This window comes from Spodoptera frugiperda, chromosome 8 (assembly GCF_023101765.2).
Source record: "Spodoptera frugiperda isolate SF20-4 chromosome 8, AGI-APGP_CSIRO_Sfru_2.0, whole genome shotgun sequence".
NCBI lineage: Eukaryota > Metazoa > Arthropoda > Insecta > Lepidoptera > Noctuidae > Spodoptera > Spodoptera frugiperda.
The window spans coordinates 4335192-4358800 of NC_064219.1; positions in this window are offsets into that span (position 1 = coordinate 4335192).

Sequence of the window (23609 nt, forward strand, 5' to 3'; positions counted from 1 at the left end):
TGTATACCAATGAATATGATTGGTGAAAGTCAAACGCATCCACAGCAACGTATCATAGCACATCTCTGGTAGCAAAACACACTAACAGTGTTACTCCATAATTCCAGTTACAAATTCTAGTGCAATTTTGTTATCTTAATTGAAATATTCCTAACAATTTATACTTACTTCGTTCACGATGACATGTGTGTGTGGTCCCATAATTCTTCATGAAGCCTGTACGCAATGTACGCGACTTAAATTCATGTCACATAATTTCGTCACCGTTTTCCTTGGGTTAACTAAGAGTTACGATTAGGTGTGTAACGGACCAAGTAGGAATGGACGGTAAATAGGAAAGTAAGGAGGTTTTTCGCCTAAATAATGGGTGGGTAAGTACAGAGACAGTATTTGGTAGTATAGATGTCACGTAGTTATCTTTAAGTGTGGGAGTGCCATGCTTCGACACGTATGGGTCAGAGTGATACCACGGCTTCACGAAAAAGTGACGTGAAACAACGATGTGTTTCCTTCTGTAAGTGAAGTTACCAGAGACCCAATTCCCTCCCTTCCCAATCTTCCCAATCCCCGATTTTCCAAAATCCCTAAATTTCCTAACATCTAAAAGGCCGGCAACGCACTTGTAACGCCTCTGGTGTTTCGAGTGTCCGCGGCGATTGCTTACTATCAGGTGATCCGCTTGCTCATTTACCGGCTTATATCATACAAAAATGCCCCAGCAATCCAAGTAGGTGCCAGATGGTATCGAATCGGACATAGAGCCCATATTTACCATACTTGAGTAACAAGTACAAACGAGTGCATGAAAAAAGTAAGAAGATATGTATGTGTAATACTGACTTTGACTGCACGGTTGGTGCGGTGGCTGGGCAACTGGCTGCCGCGCAACGGGTAGCGGGTTCGATTCCCGCACGGAGCAACTCTTTGTGTGATCCACAAATTGTTGTTTCGGGTCTGGGTGTCATGTGTATGTGAACTTGTATGTTTGTAAACGCACCCACGACACAGGAGAAAATCCTAATGTGGGGCAATGTTTAAATTAAAGAAAAAAAAAAAAAATACTCCCTAAACAGAAAATTTCAGTAAAATTAAAACTTTTTTCCTTAGTTAAATTCTAGATGGTTTTCAATATAACTATACATAGAGATCTATTTATATCATAACAAAGCATAGATTATGTTCAACCACAAGGATCCTCGTAGGTAAACGACTTCAGAACTGCGTGGGTAGTTTACAAATTACAAGTGTTGTACTATATTTAATTTTATTATTGCGGCCGAAGTATTTAGGCTCTATTATTAGGCAAAGTGAAGTAAACAACCGGCTGTTCAACTTGTGATTAGTACATACATAGGTGTCTGTTACGATAAATTAATTTACGTCATTCATTTTATAAGTATAATTATAACCCGGGCGCGATAAGTTGAGACCTAAGGGAATGTTATACATAGGTAATAATTTAATTACTAATACTAATAATATCGCAGATCGGGATGATGACGGGGTATGAAAGGTAAAAATCTATTTTATCCGTCAGAGATACGTCAAAAGATATTTTAAATCGATATCTTCATACATCTTCGAAAATATTTTAAAATAATCTACATGACGGACATTAAAATAAAAAATTGTTAGCTACCTTATTTTTAAAAATCTCATCAATCGAAATGTCATTATGCTCCCAATGTCATCCCATACCACGCTGCCAGTCTTCTGCCATGACCATGAGCCAATCATTCCAAGCTATAACTTCCTATACGGTTCTTTGTTCCCTTTAAAGAAACTAGCACATTTCTCCAGGTAAGTACATTACTAGTAAGTTATATAACAAGAAAAACTATATATACCATTATCGTAATTTTTTACTAGGTATCTGTACTATCACCAGACTGGACCTGTTTTCAGTAGTCATAATCACTACCAGTCTCTATAGAACCACTGTTTCTGTCTTAACTAATTACAAACCTGTTACCTACATTATCCAGTTAAATATTTTCCATACACACTGTACTTAATATAACGTGTAGTAAACAGACACTGAGATATCGTACCTACTTAGCATATTATGTATACTTATAGTCAGAAGATAAAAGCAGATCAAGGTATCCTAACTGTCAATAGATTGTAGACTTTAACACAAATGTTTAAAGTTGCAAATCTATTGAAGGTTTAACACATTGGATCAGGTTGATATGCATGGCATCTGCACTGGCTAACTTGCATGCATCTCCTCATTAAGTGTTTTTACAATTAACATAAAAATAATGGTCTGTAGGGACTTGAGAATAACAGGTTGGGCAGGTTACCTAGGCATATGGAGCTGGTACTATACTTACCTGTTAGTTAATCAGTGTTTATTAGCATTAAGTGCTAATTCCTAACTGTCATCACATAGTGGGTAGGGGGTCACTGTTCAGGTAATGGATAAACCCGATAAACATACAGGAAGGTTTTATTATGACTTTCAAGAGACATACTAAATTAATTATTATATTATCGGCTTACTCACGTAACTTTTGACGAGGAACTCGACTAGTTTCAAGCCATGCTTAGAGCCTTATATTCATGAGCAGCATTCCGCGACACACAATGCGGCGCCAATAGCACAATAATTAATACAGGAAGGCCTTACTTTTAGCCATAGATACTATGAAAGATATCAAGTGTGTTAGATTAAAGAATGAGTTCTACTAACCCTATGAAACCCACCAACAGAATTTGGCTAGTACGAATGTCATTTTTTAGACACTGACAAACGGTGAAGGAAAGGAAATTGTGAGGAAATCGCGGTTATAATTTCTAATTGATTGTAAGTTTGAAATCGTCAACCCGCATTGAGGAAGCGTGGTGCTTAATGCTCAAAACCTTGTCCGAATGAGAAAGAGAGTTGCTTTTCGTCAGCAGTGACTACTTATAGACTGTTGATGTGATGTTGTGAAGACGTCTGGGTAAAGGTGGTCACCTCTATAACAGAACATGATACAATTTTTCAACCAAAACCACAAATAACTTAACTCTCTGTGATCCCTGATATCATCTCATGATATGAAAACGTGGAACTTAGATATAAATAACTTTAAAAAGTCAAATGATTCCCAAAGTACGTGATGTCATTTATCTCGTGTAGAAACGAGATGCATCTCAGTACCAATCAATCAACTCTGCTATCAGAATCAAATGCTTTCTTCGACAATCTCGCCCAGGTTGCGCCATGGTCATTAGTTTATTGTGATTTAATGGTATGGCCATACTATAGTGAGTACTTATTAAACATGAACATTTTGAGTTCTGTGTTGAACTCCAAAATGTTTAAAATTATTTAGGAGCTTTAATCGACAGGTAATCTCGTCTTTGCCATTGTTATTTGTAATAAAAATAATACTTTGCGATACAAAAGTGATAGATTTTTAAGGGAGGTAATCATCCAACGTCTTCTCGTCTTTGGCGATGCGAGAGGAAGTGTTAGACTCTTACTGACTAAAAACCACCCCGTTCCTACTCATACTGTTTTAGCTGGAGCCCCGGTAAACTTGCTAGGCAGTCCGCAGCCTGGGAAAAGTGATAGATAGATGTATTTTGGCATAAACATACCAACCTGCCGCTTTGTTAAAGGTTTATACCGATTCATCTCTACGTACAACGTAAAATCATTCTTTTAAAATGTTGGGGATTTGTTTAATCCTCTTTAATCAGTGTTAATGCCAAGTCATTAATATAAAAGGAAAATCCGAGAATTTTCGCAGCACGATACTGTAGCAATATTTCCTCGAATACTTACCTACTTATGAATTCGAAGAACTTTAGGTACCGTTTTACATATTTTTCATCTTTGTGTTACCATTTTTATTGAATACTACTCTCTGTTAGCGGCTTTGCTCGCGTTCCCGTAGGATAAAAAGTATCCTATATTCCAGACCATAATCTCCCCCTGTTCCAAATTTCATTCCGATCCTTTTAGCCGTTTTGACGTGATTGAGTGACAAACATATACACAAACACATAAACTCACATACCATTTATAATTTTGGTGAGATTTATTGTCAGTTAGTCTTGAAGTGAAGTTAATTAGCCACAAAAACAAATAAATACTTACGTAAATAAGCTCACGATTGTTAACCTTCCCATGGAAGTCGGCAGAGACAATGGAACGTCAATTGCTATGAATCTCACATACTTCTTTCGCTTCATCAATAATCATCAGTCCTTTAAAGGTACTTTTAATTTGGCCCTTCTTTAATATATCACCGATCTGGTCTTTTTATGTCCGTTTAGGGCACCCTCTACTGACGACCCCATTAATATGCGCCAAAATAATACCTTTGCTTAACACATAAATCTGGACAAAATAATATCTTTGCTCGCGATAGTGTGGCCACACCATTAAATCACCACCATAGGAACTTATCAGTCAGTAATTCAATTATCTGGCTGCCACGATCGTAGCATCAGTACAAAACCCGCTCTAATTACATACCCGACATATTTATAGCGATATAACTCGATCAGATAGCTATCTCTTTTAGTTTTATTATTTCCGCTATCATTTAAGTCGGTATGAACATTCGTTATGGGTTGATTGCAAGTGAAGTCAGGTGTCAGCATTAGTCATGGGTGCTTGAGGTTGTGTAGATGTGTCTGTTGATAAATTATGAGGTTGGGGAATGTTGGCTGTATTAGAATTTTGTAATAGTGGTTTAGGGAAATAGTTGAGGAATAGTTAAGTTTAGGCGCGTTCGGTGCCCTGATTGGCTGGTTTGTTCGCACCGGAAAATCATCCAATGTCTTCTCCCGTCTTGGGTGAAGCGAGAGGGAGTGTCCGTCTCCTACTGACTAAAAACTACCCCGTTCGTACTCCTGTTTTTCGAGCCGGAGCCCTAGTAACACGTTAGGCAATCCGCATATCTAAGGGATATTAACTCAAGACTTTGTAGCTACTGCTCGACAGAGCCACTTGTGAATAAAAAGCTCTTCAGGTAAATAAATAGCTACTAGATGAAAGGCTCCTTTATGTAAGTCACATTCAAATTATCTTTCCGCATCGCCAGAGATCTAACGACACTGAATTTATTAAACGCAAACGCTATGCAAAACTCAAACTTCAGTTCTTGTTCATAAAACTGAAAATAACAAAGCAACATGTTTCAGAGCAGTTTCACATCAATTTATAATAAGGAGTAAAATATGCTGAAACAGAGAGAGAGTGCATTCTACAATAAAATGTTGATGCAAAATGTAATTTCAATTGAATTTAAATGGGCTCTTGTTTCTAAAATTATGCTTTAGGTATTGTCCAGTGTGACAACTGCGGGTCTGCGGATTTCGAGCAGAAGGTAGCTCGCCAACCGACCAGAACCAGACCCGTGCGTGCGGCGCGTAGCGTTACCTGCGTGCGCCTCAAAGAGCCATCAGATAAACACAGATGGGGCCCAGTAGGGCTGATGCCTAATCCGGAGCTGCGGACTACCTAGCGGGTTTACCGGGGCTCCGGCTCGAAAGAGCAGGAGCAGGAACGGGGTGGTGTTTAGTCAGTAAGAGTTTAACATTCCCTCTCGCCTCGCCCAAGGCGGGAGAAGTCATTGGATGATTATCCTTCCTAAATTTCTGCATTTTTTTACAATATCGTAGGTTTTCTTCGTAAGATTAGTACCAGGTATCTCTATTTGCGCAAAAAATCCTCCATTCTCCTACAGCTACCTCTGTATCAAGGTTCATTACAAACAGTTCAGCGATTTAGGTGTTGACAACTTAACTAACAAACTTATTGTCGCATTTATAATAGTTAGGACTAAGTTAGCTTAAAGAGAACGTGGCTAACTTACAACCAGGCAGACTAATCGTATTTAAACTTAGCTACACTTGCCGTTTTGCTCATATGGAGTTCTACAGTGGGATCTTCATAAGGAACTTCTAACTATAACACTGCTTCAAGTGACTTCGCGAACACGTAGATAAAGCTACAGTGTCAACTAGAACTTAGTTATTGCAACGTCACCTTTTATCCTCGAAGGGATAGGCAGAGGTGCACATTACGGCACGTAATGTCATTGAATAATGTACAGCCACTTTTTACCATTTGTGTTGTAAGTCCCATGTAATAGACGGTAAGCCTATTGCCATATATTGGACACAACTCCAAACTCCGTGATACTATTGAGAAATTTTCTAAGACCGAAAAAACTTTGCACTGCAGTGACGATCATGGCTGATATCTAAATCTAATTTTACAAAAGATTGAAACACTACCTTTTATGAGCAAAAAAAATATCTTTAATGTTAGATTAGCGGCTAAACGTTGACACATCAATTTAAAAAAGTACTGCAGAGGCAATCTTATAATATAGGTAGGTACCTACAATACGAGAATCCATGTCACTATGACTTATTAAGAATGTGTCAAAAAATACTAAAGAGTACTTTTACTTTGATTGAAGCTGTTTTCAGCTTACCAGTCCAAAGACCAACGATACGACGTAGTCTGTAAAAGAGCAAAAAAATCCGTTCAAACGTCAATGCACACTTGGCATCCTAACCTACTTCATTTGATCCGCTCACAAAGTGCAACCGTTTAGTCGTCCGACTTTATAGGTACGCTTCGCATCCGAAGTCGGGTAAAGTCAACTAAATGTGTGTAAACATTGTCAGGCTACCATTGCGCCTTTAGCAGTTAGTGGGTAAACAAGCACAAGCTCTCTCAACTCATGTTTGAAGTGATGCAGATGTGACACCAACTCAGTTTGTTTTGACTACAAGAAAGTTAGTTGCGTTGCAGTTTTCATTAAAATAGTTGTGCATTTACAGCTAGGACTTTAGAGTATCTGACTGAGAGAATGGGATATGGTAACTAAGACGATAAAGAAAGAGTGCTAATACGGATAATGATGAGGTATGAAAGTTAAAAATCTATTTAGGCCGTCAGTTAGGTAATGAAAAAATATTACTCACGTATTTTCTTTTTATTTTGGATAACAATACTTAGATAAAACGAATCAGGCAAATACGTAATTTCTACGTATAAAACGTACCTAGTAGTGACGTCACGTGATTACTTATAAATATATCTTCGAAAGTATTTGTTTCCGTAAAAATAAAAAATAACGTGTCCAATGTTTTAAAACAATCTACAAGACGGACATTAAAATAAAAATTAGTCATCTACCGTATTAGTTTTTAAACTAACATGATCACTAGTAATATCATTAGAACTTGAAACGGGATATTTACCATGTTTATTAGTTTTTATGAGTTTGAATGAAAGAGAACATGGTAAATATCCCGTTTTAAGTTCTAATGATATCTACCATATTGTTTCTCAAATGAGTGACTGTATTACCGATAAATTTCAACTACAGAAAGATCACGTACGAGTATAAAATAAAACGGTACCTAAGGACCATTTACAAAAACACCAACCACATAGCAACCTAACCGATATCACGATTCACGATATCGAAGCTCCACGATCGATAACCGAGAGCAAATTGAACGGTTACGATGAAAAATAATAGAAACAATGACAAAGAATTGTTTCGCGTGTTTCGTAAACGTCACGCGACAAAGGGATAACATTTTGGTGAACGTGTCGCCGCGTGAAGGGGGACTCTTATTACGCAATAAATTACAGTCCCGCCGTGACACCCGCTATCGACGTGTCTAAACAAACTGTCGTGTGTTGTCACGCTGCTGATCTGTGCCCGCCATTAATGCCTAAACATAGATCCATAGATTATGTAGATAGATAGAGGTACTGGCTTTAGCCTGTGGTTTTGTTTGTCTGTGTGAATTTTGTCAGTCATTGCTGTGTTTATTCTTGTATCTGCTTCCTTCAACTGTTCATTATTATCATATCTACTGCCGGTTATAGGTCTTCCTTTTTGCAATATTTTGCGGGTGCGGTGCTTTTTTTGTACAGTTGGTGTGGTGGCTGGGCAACTGAGTGCTGCGCAACGTGTCGTGGGTTCCATTCCCGCACGGAGCAACTCTTTATGTGATTCATAAATAAAATTGTTGTTGCGGGTCTAGGTGTGTATGTGTATGTCATATTGTGAAATGTGGGGTAACGTTAAAAAAATATTTGGTTCAAGTTTTATTTTAAAGTCAGGATCGAAATCAATCTCTGTGAAAACATCTAAAGTTGGAAGCGGGTTAAGCATGAACAAACTAACGGAGACATTTTCATATTGATAAGATTAGTACGGATCTCAGAGCCTTATTTTTCTTTCAGTAGACGTAGTTGTTGTAGACAGAAACTCGTTCTTGATCGAGATCTTTGTGTAGTGTAGTGGTACTAAGTAAATACAGTGTGTAGTGTGGAAGTTTGGTGAGTCCTTAGCGGCGTATTTTCGATTTAGGAATTCTTATTGTTACTTCATGTATTGTGCTCTATTCTGGGAATATCGACGGCAAACTACGGTCAATGAAAATTTGTAGAAATCTGAATTTTAGTTTTGTTTATTTGCAAAACATAAACAATAAACATGCTAATATATCGTTTTACATTGGCCAAAATAAAGTGGAGCGATATTTAAAAAAAATCACAAAAAGTTAACGGCGTCATTATCCTTAACCAAAAGTTAACAATTCTGCCGATTAAAACACACTTGGTTTCAATAAATTAAGCCGTGTCACTAGTCTCAACCAATCCAATAAAAATAAGGATGATAATAAGTTACCACCGATGCTTAATAACGCGGGAGAATAATGATTTGTTACATAAAAGTTAAAGTTTTTTGAAGAAACACCAAGTCCATTATAACTATTAAGAGAATCGGTAAATTAAGTAATAGCTACCAATAAAACTGCCCTTTTACGTGAAATAAACTCGTAGAAATAATATACGTTAAAAATAACAATGACTTGTTACTTATTACGAAAAAACCGCAGACTACGATTATACCCGTAATGGCAACACTGATAAATTAATCCGATCATTATGAGGACCACGTCAGCATGCGCTTTATACTTTCATATTTTACACTTTACATACGTAAGTTAAATATTGCATACCGGCAAGCGCAGAGTAGTACGCATGAGGTGGACAGACGACCTGGTTAAGGTCGCAGGGAAACGCTGAATCCAACCGACCTATCTGGAAGTTATTGGGGAAGGCCTATGTTCAGCAGTGGACGTCTTGTGGCTGATATGATGATGATACGTTAAATTAAATTGATAATTGTGATAAATTAACAATAATAGTGGCTTAGGAAGCACGGTTCTTCAATGTTATTTATTATTTTTAGGTAGAAACAAGACCTGACCTTCAGCCAGCTTTTCAACCCTGTTGAACTTGCTCACAAATGCATCATCGCGCCATCTAAACAGGTGGTTATAATATAATTATGTTACTAAAAAGGGACTGATAAAAATTATTAGGCAGACACTGTTAACTTCTACTCATTTTAATACCAAAAGTAAACAAAATTTCCGTTCAAAGACCGCAAATTGAATAGGTACCAGAAAATCGACCATTACTCAATGTAGTTTTAGTAATTTAATTATAACAATAGAGTGAAAATACAATAACTTCTAGTGTTCTCATCTTAACTAAATAATAGACCACTTGAAAAAGGCCAGTTTGTCTTTTCATTCTATTAGTGCCTTCCTCTTGACAATAGTTAAAATGTTACTTAGAAAAGCATCTTTTTAGGGTTTCAAGAGGTAAAAACGGGATCCTTCGTGTCGAGGGAAGCCAAGTCTCACCAAGTTGGTATTAGTTGGTGACCAGTGAGTTGTGCCTTTCCCTTTAGGGGCGGTAATAAGCGGTAACAATTTATGACTCAGATTTTCAATATCGCATAAACAAGAAAAAAACAAAAGAATCTCGGTTGGAATCATGTTCGCCGTCTTGCTGTCACCAGGCTCTATTTAATGATAGTTAATTTTTTTACACATTATCGGCCAGTCAGTAAGAGTCAGTGACATTCCGCAGAAGAAGATGATGGAAAAAGAGAGAAGGACAAACAAAAGTTATTCTTGTAAGCATGCGGAACTCATGGTGAGTGAGTCCGACGCTCACTCGGCCTACAAGTTTTTACAGTTCAACGTTTAAAAGTCGCCTTATACCTCCGCATTGTCGTGGTTTTTTTCAAATTCTCTGCTAGTTCGGGAACTAACGACACGCTTGTTCTAAAATAGATATAAGGCTCGGTTCATATCTGCGTCGCGTATTATCAGTCACGTAACGCCAGAGCAGATAAATGCATAGAGAACTTGACCGTCGACCGATGCATGATACGTTAGTACGACCGATGATACGCTTGACGTATTTTACGGCAGATATGAACCGACCCTTTTTTTGAGGGGGGAAAATCATCCAATGACTTCTCTCGCTAGGGCAAAGCGAGAGGGAGTGTCAGACTCTTACTGACTAAAAACCACCCCGTTCCTACTCCTGCTTTTCGAGCCGGAGCCCCGGTAAACCCGCTAGGTAGTCCGCAGCTCCGGAATTAACCGACCCTAAGTATGTAAAGCCGGGTCCAGACGAGTGTAACGTGTAATGTAAGATTACGTGTAATTTAGCATCAACAGTGTGGACGGCACACGAATTCAAAGCGAATTGTGAACGCTAATTGTGAACGCGAAAATATTTCAAAAGCTGTTTCCACTCAGTTGCTACGAACATGCCGAATAGGAAGGTCGTGATAGCTGGTGCGGCTTTTATTTTCATGTATTTACTAACTGAAGACCGCAAAAGTCGGAAGCGTCGATGGTGGAAAACTAAAACCGTCCAAACGAGCACTGCGAGCGTCTTTGTGTTCGTGCGAAAAACCGACAGCCGATGGATCAACCCCGAGCGCCGCGCGAGCGTTACATGTAATGCTCGTACTGCCGTCCACACGTAGAATTCGTCTGGACCCGGCTTTAAGTAACTATAGGTATTGGTTGTAGTACACCCACTATTCATCGGCTTTGTCAACAACCCCACGCAGTAGAGTGAACCAATTACCATACACTAGGCGCCACGTCCTGACTTCTCATGTTTTTTTTGCTCAGAATTTACTTTAGAGAGAACACGGAAAGAGGGGATAAAATACGCGGAAATTGCGATGGTATTTTTTTCATATTTTTGTATCAAATGACGTTGGTATTTTTTTTTCATATTTTTATTATGTCATCTTGCCATTGGTTGATTGGTTTGGGAGTAAAATTTCCTAGTTAATGTTTGTGAGCCTGGTGAGTCAAAGAACCGGTATACTACTGCTATAACCAAGGTACTGTTTGGAACCTTAATTTTATACATTAACGAATGATAGACACTCTACAATTTTTATATTATATGCAGATACATTAAACAGTTGCAAATTATTTATATAGGTCCGATATATTTTGATATTGGGAACCATTCCTTCAACAACTCGAATCAAACTTGATCATTATCACAAACAAAACAAAAATAGATTTCGCCATTGTAGGCACGAAAGAAGTACCTAACAAGATGGAAAATAATGGAGTAAGTATTTTCGTCCACAATAATGTTTTGTTCACCGCGTACATAAATAAAATAATGAGGTACGCGGCTCCTAAACTATTTTAGTCCATACTTAGTGTTGCCTGAGTTAAAATATCTAACCCATTGAGTGTTGCCAGACAGTGAAAATGGAACAATATAATATTTATTCGTGTGTGTGGGCGAACTATTTAGTCTCGTTGTATCAACACAATTTGATAATTGTATTCAGTCTGTATCATAGACAAGCATATACGCGTATGTAATGATATTGAAACTAGATCCTGTCTGTCAAAGATCACAAAACAAATAAATTCATTTGTGAATGTGCTAACACGAAATTATATTACCTATTGTAGGTACTATACACCTACGCAAATACTGAACAACTTGTGAAAAAAAAAATAATGAGATTCTCCTTTGAAATGGCTAAAAAGGTCTCCCGTTCAACGACTGTCCATTCGAACACCACATTTTTTGAAACAGTGCTCTTAAAAAGTACAAAATATATTCCGGTACTAAAGCAACATTAAGTAAAGAGATCGTTCACTCGGCTCCCTCTGTCGAAACTTGGACTAAAATCCAAAGCGTAATGTACCGAATAAATTACAAAATCTTTTTATCTGTAGATCTGGACTCCGACAGCAATCCATCTGGGACGGCTTAGAAGTTAGAATATCCAAGTTGTTTGTACTATTAATGGTTTAAAATTGGAATGTTGATACTGGCCGTCGATCTTCGCAGTTTGAATAATGGGATTTATGTTGCAAGGAGTTCTACTGTGACAAAAATATTACGAATCCTTTTTTTTTCTTTTGAGGAAAGTAGGCTGTTAAAGTGATTGTCTTTGTCTAGCATGACATTACACTTTTTTATTTGTATTACAATATGGGGGTTCTAAATTCAAATATTACCATGTGTAAATGTAAAGGTAGTTTAAAAAGATATTCTTTTATTGACTGCCTCGTTGGTCGAGTGGTCGCAAGAGCGACTGCCGGACAAAGGATTCGATTCCCGGGTCAGGCAAAGTATTACTGGACTTTTCCGGTCTTTCGAAAATTTCTCAGTACTAGCACGGAGTCTGGATTTGAACACAATATATGGTAATAGGCTCACCACTATTACTTGGGACTTATAACACGCGTGACATTTCACATTGCATAATTATTATTCTTTTATTCTTAGGATGATTTGTACGTAGTAGTCATCGTCCCCACGGCAGTCGAGTAGCGAGCGCCTCCTGCATCGTATCGACCGAGTTTTCTGGAATGTTAATTCTAAACAAAGCATAAACTTTTGTTTGAAATGTTTACACAATAAAGTGATGCTGTACGGACCGACAAACAAAATTGAATCAACACTCAATAGGACGTAGTGAAAGTTTATCATCCTACATCGGATTTTGTGAGTTATGGTGGTGTATTAAAGAGATATAGAGCGCGTGTACAGTATAGTATTAATTTACACATTATAATTAATATTAAGTAAATAAAATCATTTAAAGATTTTAAACTATTTAGATTTCTAATGGATGTGGTTCGAGGTCGACATATTGTAGGTAACTTTATCGGAGTCTTAAAAGTTCTTACCCCTTAAAGACTGGCAACATACTTGAGACTTCTTTGATGCTGTGGGTTATTATATCCGGTTATCCGTCTGCTCGTTTGCCATCCTACAAAATTGTAAAAATTGTTAAAAATGTGTTAGAAATATTAGTAGCTACTGATAAATTTATTAGTGACTAGTGAGTTCTACCAGTTTCGAGTCACAGAGGGACTCTTCATCGATGATTAATTTACGTGAGTAAAGCGTGAAGCTAACTTACTTCGTCACACGATAGTCTTTATAAAAAAGTGAGTAGTGACTGCATAAAAGTGCATAGAATCCTCTGTCAATATCTACTTGGAAGAAATGTGAAAATGTAGTGAGCAGAGAAGAGGAAGCTACCTGACAAATGGTGATATCGTTTTAAGTGGTTCGACAATTCACCTGAGACGATTCGGAAATCGAAATGTCAAGCGAATAACAAGCTAACCTACATTCTCTTTAAACTGAAAGTTTAAAGATTTTGTTTTGTTTTTAAAATATTTGAAAAATAGTTGCAACGGTTTTGTGTTTACTAAATTGGTCTTCAAGTAAGTCAAGTAAGACATTTTTACACTTTAATTCAATTTGAAATTATCAAAATTTTTATATAAGCCCTGTTACATGATTAGGTAAAAATTGACATACCTATATCATAATTGGACCAATGAAACAATGTTACCAAGAATTTTATTATATTTTGAACCTGATTGAAAAAGAGTAACCTATACAGTTTCTTGCTCGTTCTTCTGTATAAGAATCTACACTATGGGTCAGTCGACCGAGAGACACACATCTTGTTTTTTTAATACTATAATTTTTGCTTTGACATGAAAAAGTGCTTTCCCGGTCTATTTAAAATAAATAATTTTGTCTTTGACTTTGTGTCTAAAGACACTCAGTAATATCTCTAGTAATCATTTCATTAATTAACAAAGAACAGTACAAATAAATTAATAAACAAACGTTTATCAATAATTCCCTTACCTATAATGAACATTATTAACAAGAAACTTCCAATGATTCGATTGTTTTTAATGGAACAGTCAAATAATAGCCAGGGCTTAAAATAAAGGAAATAATGTAAATGATATTTGCGTTCGGGCCAGTAATTTATCGGCACATCTACCCGAGATGACATCCGCTCAACTCAATTATTATTTCAGTTTTTGTTGAGTTGTGAGAATATTGAATACTCTTGCCATTGTGCGATCGCTGCTTGATATCTATTTTCAATAGCGGAGTTGTTTATAGTGTTTCTATTTATTTTTAAGTAGTGTTTATTTGTGTTTGGACTGCAATTTATATTTTCGACTACTATCATTGTCACTTGTGAAGTGTGAGAGAGCCATGCTTCGTTACGAATGGGCCGGCTCAACCAGAGTGATACCACGGCCTCATAGAAAACCGACGTGAAACAACGCTTGCATTGTGTTTTGTTGTGTGATTGAGGTTACCGGAGGCCCAATTAATCTGTCGGCCCAATTAATACGATAACAAAAATCAATTAACACATCATGTCATTCATCTATGAATGATTTCTTGAGTCTAGTCTTGGAGTGGATTATGATAGTAGAATAAAGGGGTCGACGAGATTAAACCGTGTTTAGACAACTCAGTAGTCCGTATATTATAAGCATTTTTAACTACAACGAGGTGAAAATCTCGCTGCAAAAGCCTAAAGGCGCTCTACATCTTATACATACTCAAAAACAATCCGTTCCATTCGGATTTGTTGTAGCGATGAGAGTAACATCTCTGTTTCAGGAATGTTGCCTATAAATTTAATTGTGTGAGTTTTATCATTACACCGCGACGTTTGTTGATGAATGAACAAAGGATTTGGGTCGAATACCATAATAAATCATAGTGGAAACAAAACAGTAACGTCGTGCATTATAATATTATGTTGTTTTGGTCAATTTATGGGTTAAAGTCAACTTTATCTTCGTTTTTGGGCAAATGTCTGGCGCAGATGACATGTGAAGTCATTTTTTTCTTTCGTTCATTTGTCATTCTGAGTTTATGCGTACCTAAGTGCATAGGGCTATGTTTACGAATATTGTTATACTCTATTCTCAAGAAGGAAAAACAATTTTTCTTCCGAGTTTTGTCATCCTAATCTGTCTTCTGTAGAATGACAAGAGGTCAACCCTTTCAGCCTCATTAGCTTGTGTTGTTTTTCTTTCTTTATTCAGTGTTTGCAGAACACTGATTCAAGTATAGGTACTAGTACAACATAGGTGTTGTAAAAGTATCCGGAGCTGCGGACAATGTAACAGGTTACCGGGGCTCCGGCTCAAAGTAGGAGTAGGAACAGGGTGGTTTTTAGTCAGTAAGAGTCTGACACTCCCTCCCGCCTCACCCAAGGCAGGAGAAGTCATTGGATGATTTTCCCACTCAAAAAATGTGTTGTAAAAGTAAAATCAAATCATTCCAAAATATTTCACACAACAATGCATTATTAACATAACGCCTGTATACACGTGTATTTAATGTCAAACTCATTAAAAATAAAAAAGTGAGAAACGTTTGCACAGTACGCTGCCAGAGGGCGATACGTGCGCTGAAATAAAATTAAATAACATTCCGTTATGGCAAATGTTATATTTCATTGTTTGTTGTAATTCGTACCCTAAAAATAATAGGTGTTTTGTCTGTGTGTCTGTTACTAGATTGTAACAAAATTAAATAAATATATTTCTCTAATAAAAAGTATTTAGCAAAATCTGTGATAACCTAACAACCTAACCTGTTGCTGGTCACATTTGGAAAAACAAAACAATTTCAATTTCAACAGCTGCGGACTACCTAGCGGGTTACCAGGGCTTCAGCACAAAGCAGGAGTAGGAACGAGGTGGTTTTTAGTCAGTACCTAGTCAGTCAGAGTCTGACACTCTCTGAGAATCCATTGGATGATTTTTCCCCCTGAAAAAAGACTCGTGTTTATATAAAATGTTCCACATGAACAGAGAACAGATTTCCCGAAAAAACAAATCCGTTACACCATACATTTTATTTGAAAATGGTAAAATTGTGCGTGACGGAAAAAATATCAGTAATACAAAAATACCCATTTCTCTTTTTAACAGGAAAAAGGTACAAAATAACATTTAATTTTCTCTGTAGTTAAGGAATTTCGTCGTAATCGTAATGCATAGTTAAGTATAGTCGGTTAAATAATAATGCTGTTATGATTATAGTAACTGATCGACCAGTAACGACCTCACGAGTTGTTAACAACTGTAACAACACCTCTGCCCTATAATCTTTGTTGAAGTGTTAAAAACAATTTTAACTGACCCTCGCTACGTACAAAAGACGATGTTAGAAGAATGCTAGGATGGAATTTAAATCAAAATTTGGATGAATTTGGAATGTAGCGTCTAATTTAAGGTAGCGTCTAAAATATACATTTTGATTGAAAAGCACTAAATAATAAAGCCTAATTTTGAATCAATTGACTTTTACCTTAATGGCTGCCTTAAAGCATAAAGTAGTAGCGTTGAAGAAAATGACATCAGTAGAATTAGGTACCTCATCATCATCATCATGTCAGTTCAGATTCACCCTCCCAAAGAGGGAGACCCTGTTGGGTCTCTCCACAACATCCCTTTTTTACCTTATTTCTTAGTTTTGCTCTCATTCATCTGTCGCTATTTATAGGTAAAACTGCAAATAAAAATCAAACTGAAGCTTATTATTATAATATTATGATAAATCGTTGTCATTAATTAAAAACCTGTTCATTCCAACAAACTACATCTAGTCTTACATCTTACACTCGTTGCCTGTACTTAGCCCGTGTCAAAATATTAACCTTTCGTACAATCCGAGGGCATTTTAGCCGGTCTTTTATACCGGACCTCGTTACGATAAAATATCGATATAATGAGCCCCTGCCGACAGGTTAACAAGCTCTTTCATCTGGCATCGCCCGTGAAATGCTGTCTTTTTAATTATATTGACAGGTGATGATGTTTTGTGGTCTCAGTTTCAAAATAACATATCCACCTTACCAACTGCAATCGATTACCGACTTTAGGAACTTTAGTTAGAGTTTAATTTTACTTTTTTCTTTGAGATAAAGCTAAGGTGAACACATACTGTTCATTATGCCATGTTTTCTCTTTTTATAGAATACCACACAATATTATACAGACGTAGGCCTATCATTACATAATGGTGTATAAATATTTAGATGTAGCATGTTTATAGCTATTTCGTGTTTAACAATTTGAATTTGATTTTGTTAGTGTCCGTACTTATTTCGCCATTATTTCCGAGTCCCGCCAAAAATGGCGGATAGAGCTGTCAAGTGTCAAGTGTCAAGACATGACATTACAGGCTGTATGTTTGAACTGGGTTGTAGACAAAACTGTTGTTTTTTTTTTAGAACACAAGCTTTGTTCCTCATTTTTTTTTCTGTTACTGGTTTAAATGTAATCTAGCTGGCCAGCTTTGTTGATAGGCAGTATCAGTGACAACTAGATACAGTAGAATGAAATATGGCCGCCAACTACTTACATGGTGTTCCAAATTCGGTTTCTTTATCGATTTTGTTCGATTGATGTTGTTGTTTGTACCTTATTAGCTTTTGTTCGTCGTGTGATTGTGAACTTGTAAATTGGAGTTTCGAACAAGGTGTTGTCTTCGATCTTATCGCAGGTTCTTCGTAGTAAGATATCTGTGTTTGTGCTGTTGATATAAGTTTTAGGTCAATTTATCATGTCAATATTATGGTGTTTTGACATAATTATTAATTGATGGTAAGATGATTAACTAATGCAACGTCACGCCTTTTATCCCTGAAGGTGTAGGCAGAGGCGCACTTTACGGCACGTAATGCCGCTATACAATATACACCCACTTTTCACCAATTGTGTAATCAGTCCCATGTAAAAAGGGGGAGTCTATTGCCATATACTGGGCACAATTCCAGACTCCGTGCTACTACTGAGAAGTTTTCGACCCGGAAATTATTGCCCGACCCGGGAATCGAACCCGAGACCTCTTGTCCGGCAGTCGCATTAGCGACTAGGTACTCGACTAACGAGGCAGTCTGATTATGATTATGATTTACTAATTCTTATTAGATGTGATGATCGCTGATGACTTACTAAATTGACGGTCTCAAAGTCATTAGAATGTTGGTTATTTAGATTATAACATCATCAGTTTTTGCGTAACTCACGAGATAAAACATATGCGAAGTGGCCTCGCGAATGGCCCAAATTATTGACATCCATCGTCCAACCATCCATTTGGCTTCAATCATTAGGATTCGTAGCAAAATAGGAAAAACAAACGCCAACCAAATTTCAACCTTATTGCTAATTAAGTTTATCTCAAACACAATATACATTTTGTCAAAAGATTTAAGGTCTATTTTAGGTTTAATCAGTGCAGTGTGATGTGTACCTATTTACACAATCAAATACACTCGCGCGGAAATGAAAACCGTGACACATTGCACATCAGTCGAACAATATAAACATTACAGGCAAAATACTACCCCGGGCTACGGACTACCTAGCGGGTTTACCGGGGCTCCGGCTCGAAAAGCAGGAGTAGGAACGGGGTGGTTTTTAGTCAGTAAGAGTCTGACACTCCCTCTCGCCTCGCCCAAGGCGGGAGAAGTCATTGGATGATTTTCACCCTCAAAAAAAAGTACCTACATTAGTGACAAAATTACATGATAACACAATAACAGCGTGTTACTTAGTTCTGGCCCTAAAAAGGCCAAGTGTGGAGTACTTTTATTTGAAGTAATTTAGAAGTATGGGAGAGCCATGCTTCGACACGAATGGGCCGCCTCGACCGAAGTGATAGCACGGCCTCACAGACAACCGACGTGAAACAACGCTTGCGTTGTGTTCCGTTGTGTGAGTGAGGATACCGGAGCCCGAATTACCTCCCCCCCTCTCCTCTAGCGGAAGGAGCAAGGGTGGAGATACAAGGGTGGAGAAATATCTGTCATCACTACATATAAACTCAAATACATCATTTTAATTGGTATTGGTGGAGTGCTATTAAGAACACCAATTAGTTCAAACCATACTGAACGTTAACACCCATATATCTATATCTATAGGTAGGTACATATTGTCCATATATCTACAACTAGCTTCTGCCAGTGGCTTCGCCTGCGATCCCGTGGGATAAAAAGTGTCCTATGTGTTATTCTAAATCTACCCCTGTTTCAAATTTCTTCCCGATCCCTTCAGCCATTTTGACGTGATTGAGTAACAAATATACAGACAAAAACACAAAAACACACAAACATTCGCATTTATAATATTAGTAGGATAAAAATAAAACAATACGACAGTAAGTCGGTGTTACTGGCGAAGTAATTGAAATAATAACTGGATCCTGTGGGGTTAACGATCTCTTACTAATGGGGGGTCTCGGAGAAATTGACGGGAGTACGATAAGAGCGCCTTTTTAATGGCAGATGATCATTAACCGTAGCGTGTAATATAAAGGTTTAAATGAATCTTGTTATCCTTACCTCGTCAGCCATCTTTTTTGTGAAATTTAATTAATTTTTGAAAGTTCCAGGTGCATGGCATCTTGTTAAGGTATACGAAAAACAGCATTGCTTGATCGATTTTCAACTTTATTGCTTGGACTACTTAAGGTTGAAAATCGATAAAACCAATTTGACAGAATAGTGTAGTTTGATGTGCTGGCGACTACAAACACTAATTTTAGCGATAAAGAAAAAATAACCTTAATGTTGATTGGAATTACGATGATGGTTTTCTCACTTGCAAGGTTACTATTATATTTTGCAATACTCCTTTTTTGCATTCATGCTTTAGTATTAAAGGATTATCTTTTACTACAGGTTTCGCTAGTATTTCTGAAAGGTCGTTATAAAAATATCTCTTGAGAAGTTCTTCCTTCTAGCCAGACTCCTTGAGATTGGTATTCAGAAGAAATCTATTCAATATGAAGAAAGAGCTTCGATCGGTGTAGGTATATCTATAATCTGGTTATGGAGATATCCTATTTAGATTCGTCTGATGAAGTAAATCCTTTTTAGTCCAGTCAAATAAGGTTAAATTAGGTAAGAATCTCGGAATGTGAGATACCCAGCTGTAATTTTGTATATACTTGTATATTGACCCCCTAAAACTTGTCTCAAAACCTACATATGGTAGGGTGTAAGCAACTCTTAAAATTCAGGGTCAAAGGTCCCAAAAATCGTTTTTTTTGCGGTTTTTTGGAAATATCTCATTTCCTATGGGTTTTTGGTATTTGCATTTAATACCAATATTGTAGAATACAAAATTCTCTACAACTTTTGTGTAAATTTTTTTTATAAGGTGAACCGTTTACGAGATAGAGGGCGGAGAGAGCGCGGTCCTGCATCTCTTCAAAAAATGTTTTTTTAATTTAAACTATCCGTGATGGTTGTCTATTGATAGGACATTAAAAATACGTCATGGTTGTCAAAATCAATCGTATGAAAGATAGACGCTTCCAAAATGGTAAATCTTCCGCTAACGTCTGTCTCTGGTGACCACCACAGCGTTCAATGTGTTAATAAAGGGCATCATAAAAATAAAAATGATAATATGTTATTATATGAAAGAAAGAAAAACAAACCCACCCTCGCAGTTAGGATAATTTACAAACATCCATAAATGTAGAACTTTCGAACAAATAAGTTATTGACAATGGGATTTCTATAAAATAATACAACATAAAATACAGATAAAGAATGGGTATTAGAGCCTAAAATGGAGAACAAACTATGATAATCATACACAATGCATTCAAGGCAAGTGGGTCACAGAGTCACAATCTCTAATGGATGACTGGTGCGATAAAATTCCATTTTGACCGCATAGGTGTGGAATTAATGGATACTGTAGGCTGTGGTATTATACAATAGGGTATTTTGACACTTTCACGGTATGTAATGTTAGGCGTTTAGTGTTGCCACCTCCCGATGCCTATAATACTCTTCCCGATGATGTCGTAAGAGCTGGCCAAGGGACTACACTACTTTAATAATGTTAGCAGTAGCAGCAACTATCTAACGGTCATCCTGAATCTTTTAATCCAACTACATCTACTAGATATGAGGACTATGGCAAACTCATAATAATAGTGATTATTGAATAGTTAGTGTTTTACATGGAGTGGCTAAAACAGTTGTTCAATGAAGCAGTCATCAGCATGAAGCGATGTCACATAATTCTTAGTTCTATGTTCCATCAATAGTTTAGCATTTCACACTTCTGTTTACCTTGGCTCGACCCCTATATATACTGGGACTTATAAATGCACAAAAGTGCGATTACGTGTCATACTGTGCACTTCTGCCAACTCCTCCGGGATTAAAGGCGTGACGATACGGTTTCAGTTTATTTCAACTGTAGTGAGAAATTAGGTCAACGTAATTTCTTAGAAGACTTTTTGCAAGCCAATTTTGTGTCTAAAACTAAACTAGTTACAACACTAAAAGCTTAATGTCAATATGAAAACTTATCCTCGTTTTAGGCGTAATGTTTTCAATTGAAGAGCTTTCGCTAAAGTTTCATTTATCGATACAATAACGTTCCCGAAAGCCCCGAAACTTGCAAGTTTGTTAGACAAAGCTGAAACTTTGATATTAGGAGGTTCTTAGCAGGAAGGCGTGAGGTGATTGTAATGGATTCAATTATTATCAGCTGCGAACATGCCGTTAATGACGGCTGCTAACTATGTTAGTGTTTTTATCACGTTTTTGTTTGATTACAGTACATTAGTGTTCTTTTAGTAGTTCTAGAATTGCGTACTATGTATTGTATTTAGTTATAAGGTACTTGTAGTAAGAGTATCTATTAGTAGAAATATATGTTCTATTTATTTTATGGAAGTGCCTTTTCGGTTGGGTTTCAAAGGGTTTTAGGTTGGATTACTAGTCAGGCAATACTATAATACCATTTTTCAGTTTTTCAAATCAGAGTCTGGAATGTTGCCCTCTATTACATGGGTCTTTTGATAAGTACAATTGGTGAAACGTGAGTTTCAACATTTAATATGTGCACGTTCGTTTTACGTTTACCGGGGCTCTGGATCGAAGAGCAAGAATAGGAACAGGGTGGTTTATATTCAGTAAGATCTGACATTCCCCTAGCCTCATTAGACTATGTTCCCCCCTCAAAAACAAAAAATCCTTTCGATAATTACAAGTCACGATATTACATTAGAAAAACTTTCTACTACAACAAATCTCATGTTTAGTAATTTATTTTGTTTTGTAAACAATCGATATTAAAATGAACTTGTATTTATAAATATGGGCGCGGTGCCGGCGATCCATAATTATAATTGAAGGACTAACCAATTATTGATTTTAATGTTTGTTGTCCAAACATTGGAATTGGAAATTAATTATAACGTTCGTTTATTTGCCTGGTACATTAATATTAAGTAAATTTAAGTTTCTTGTTCATTGAGTCCGGCCTGGATTCTTTGTTAATCAATGTTATCTTCGGTTTCTGTTTACTGCTTTATTAAGATTTAATCTTCTAGTAAAATTTATAATGAATATTTTGTTTCACTTCTCGTTTTGCCTACACTTAGGTCATACGTATTTTGTGTACTCTTTAGAATTATTATTATTCTACTTCTTATTCTCAATTTAGTAAGCATAACTAGTTAAAATATTTTTATTAAAGTTGCTTTTTTCGTAAGTATTTGATTCATTTGTTCTTGGACGAAGCGATTCATGAAACTTGCGTACGGGAATTGAACCCGTTGCAAGTTGTGCGACTTAACCCGCATTCCCGTGGGGTAAAAAGGTAGTCTACGTGATATTCCTGACCATAATCTAACCCTGTTTGAAATTTCATCCCAAGCACTTCAGTCGTTTTGACACAAAAGAGTAACAGACATCCATACTCACAAACTTTCATATTAAAATAATATTAGTAGGATTGATCAATATTAGGTATACATCTTCCTTCATGGTTTCTCTTTTTATGAGGACATGTGACTTGGCACATGTCCCAACTTGGTTTTAAGCTTCATCCACTGGTACTGCAGTACTGAATAGATCACTCCCATCAGGTTCATTTGGTTTCCACATCCATCAAGTGTTTCCTCTACACCATTGACTTTTGATATGGAGCCCCGGTAAACCTACTAGGTAGTCCGCAGCTGCGGATCAAGAAAATTTCAGTGAAGGGTAACTTTAAAAAAAGGTCTGTATTTAAGGTTCAGAGTTTGTCTACCTGATCAAATAAGTACATAATAGATACATATTTTTGTGATATTTTCCTCAAATTTAAGATTTCTTGGTAGGTTAACTGAAAAAAAAACATTGATCAGTAACATAGTAATCTTAACATATTATCCACATAACTAAGTAGTAGATGGTCAACTGTCCTTGTACATGACATAATAAATATTTACTAATAAGTGACCTACGTAGTTCCTATTAATAGATCAATACAGATCAATTCTTTTAACGGATCATTGTCAAATAACGAACAACAAACATACCGTTATACATACATAATATATTATGTAATTTGGCTAATACATAGCACATACATCATATATCATTATTTACAAAGCA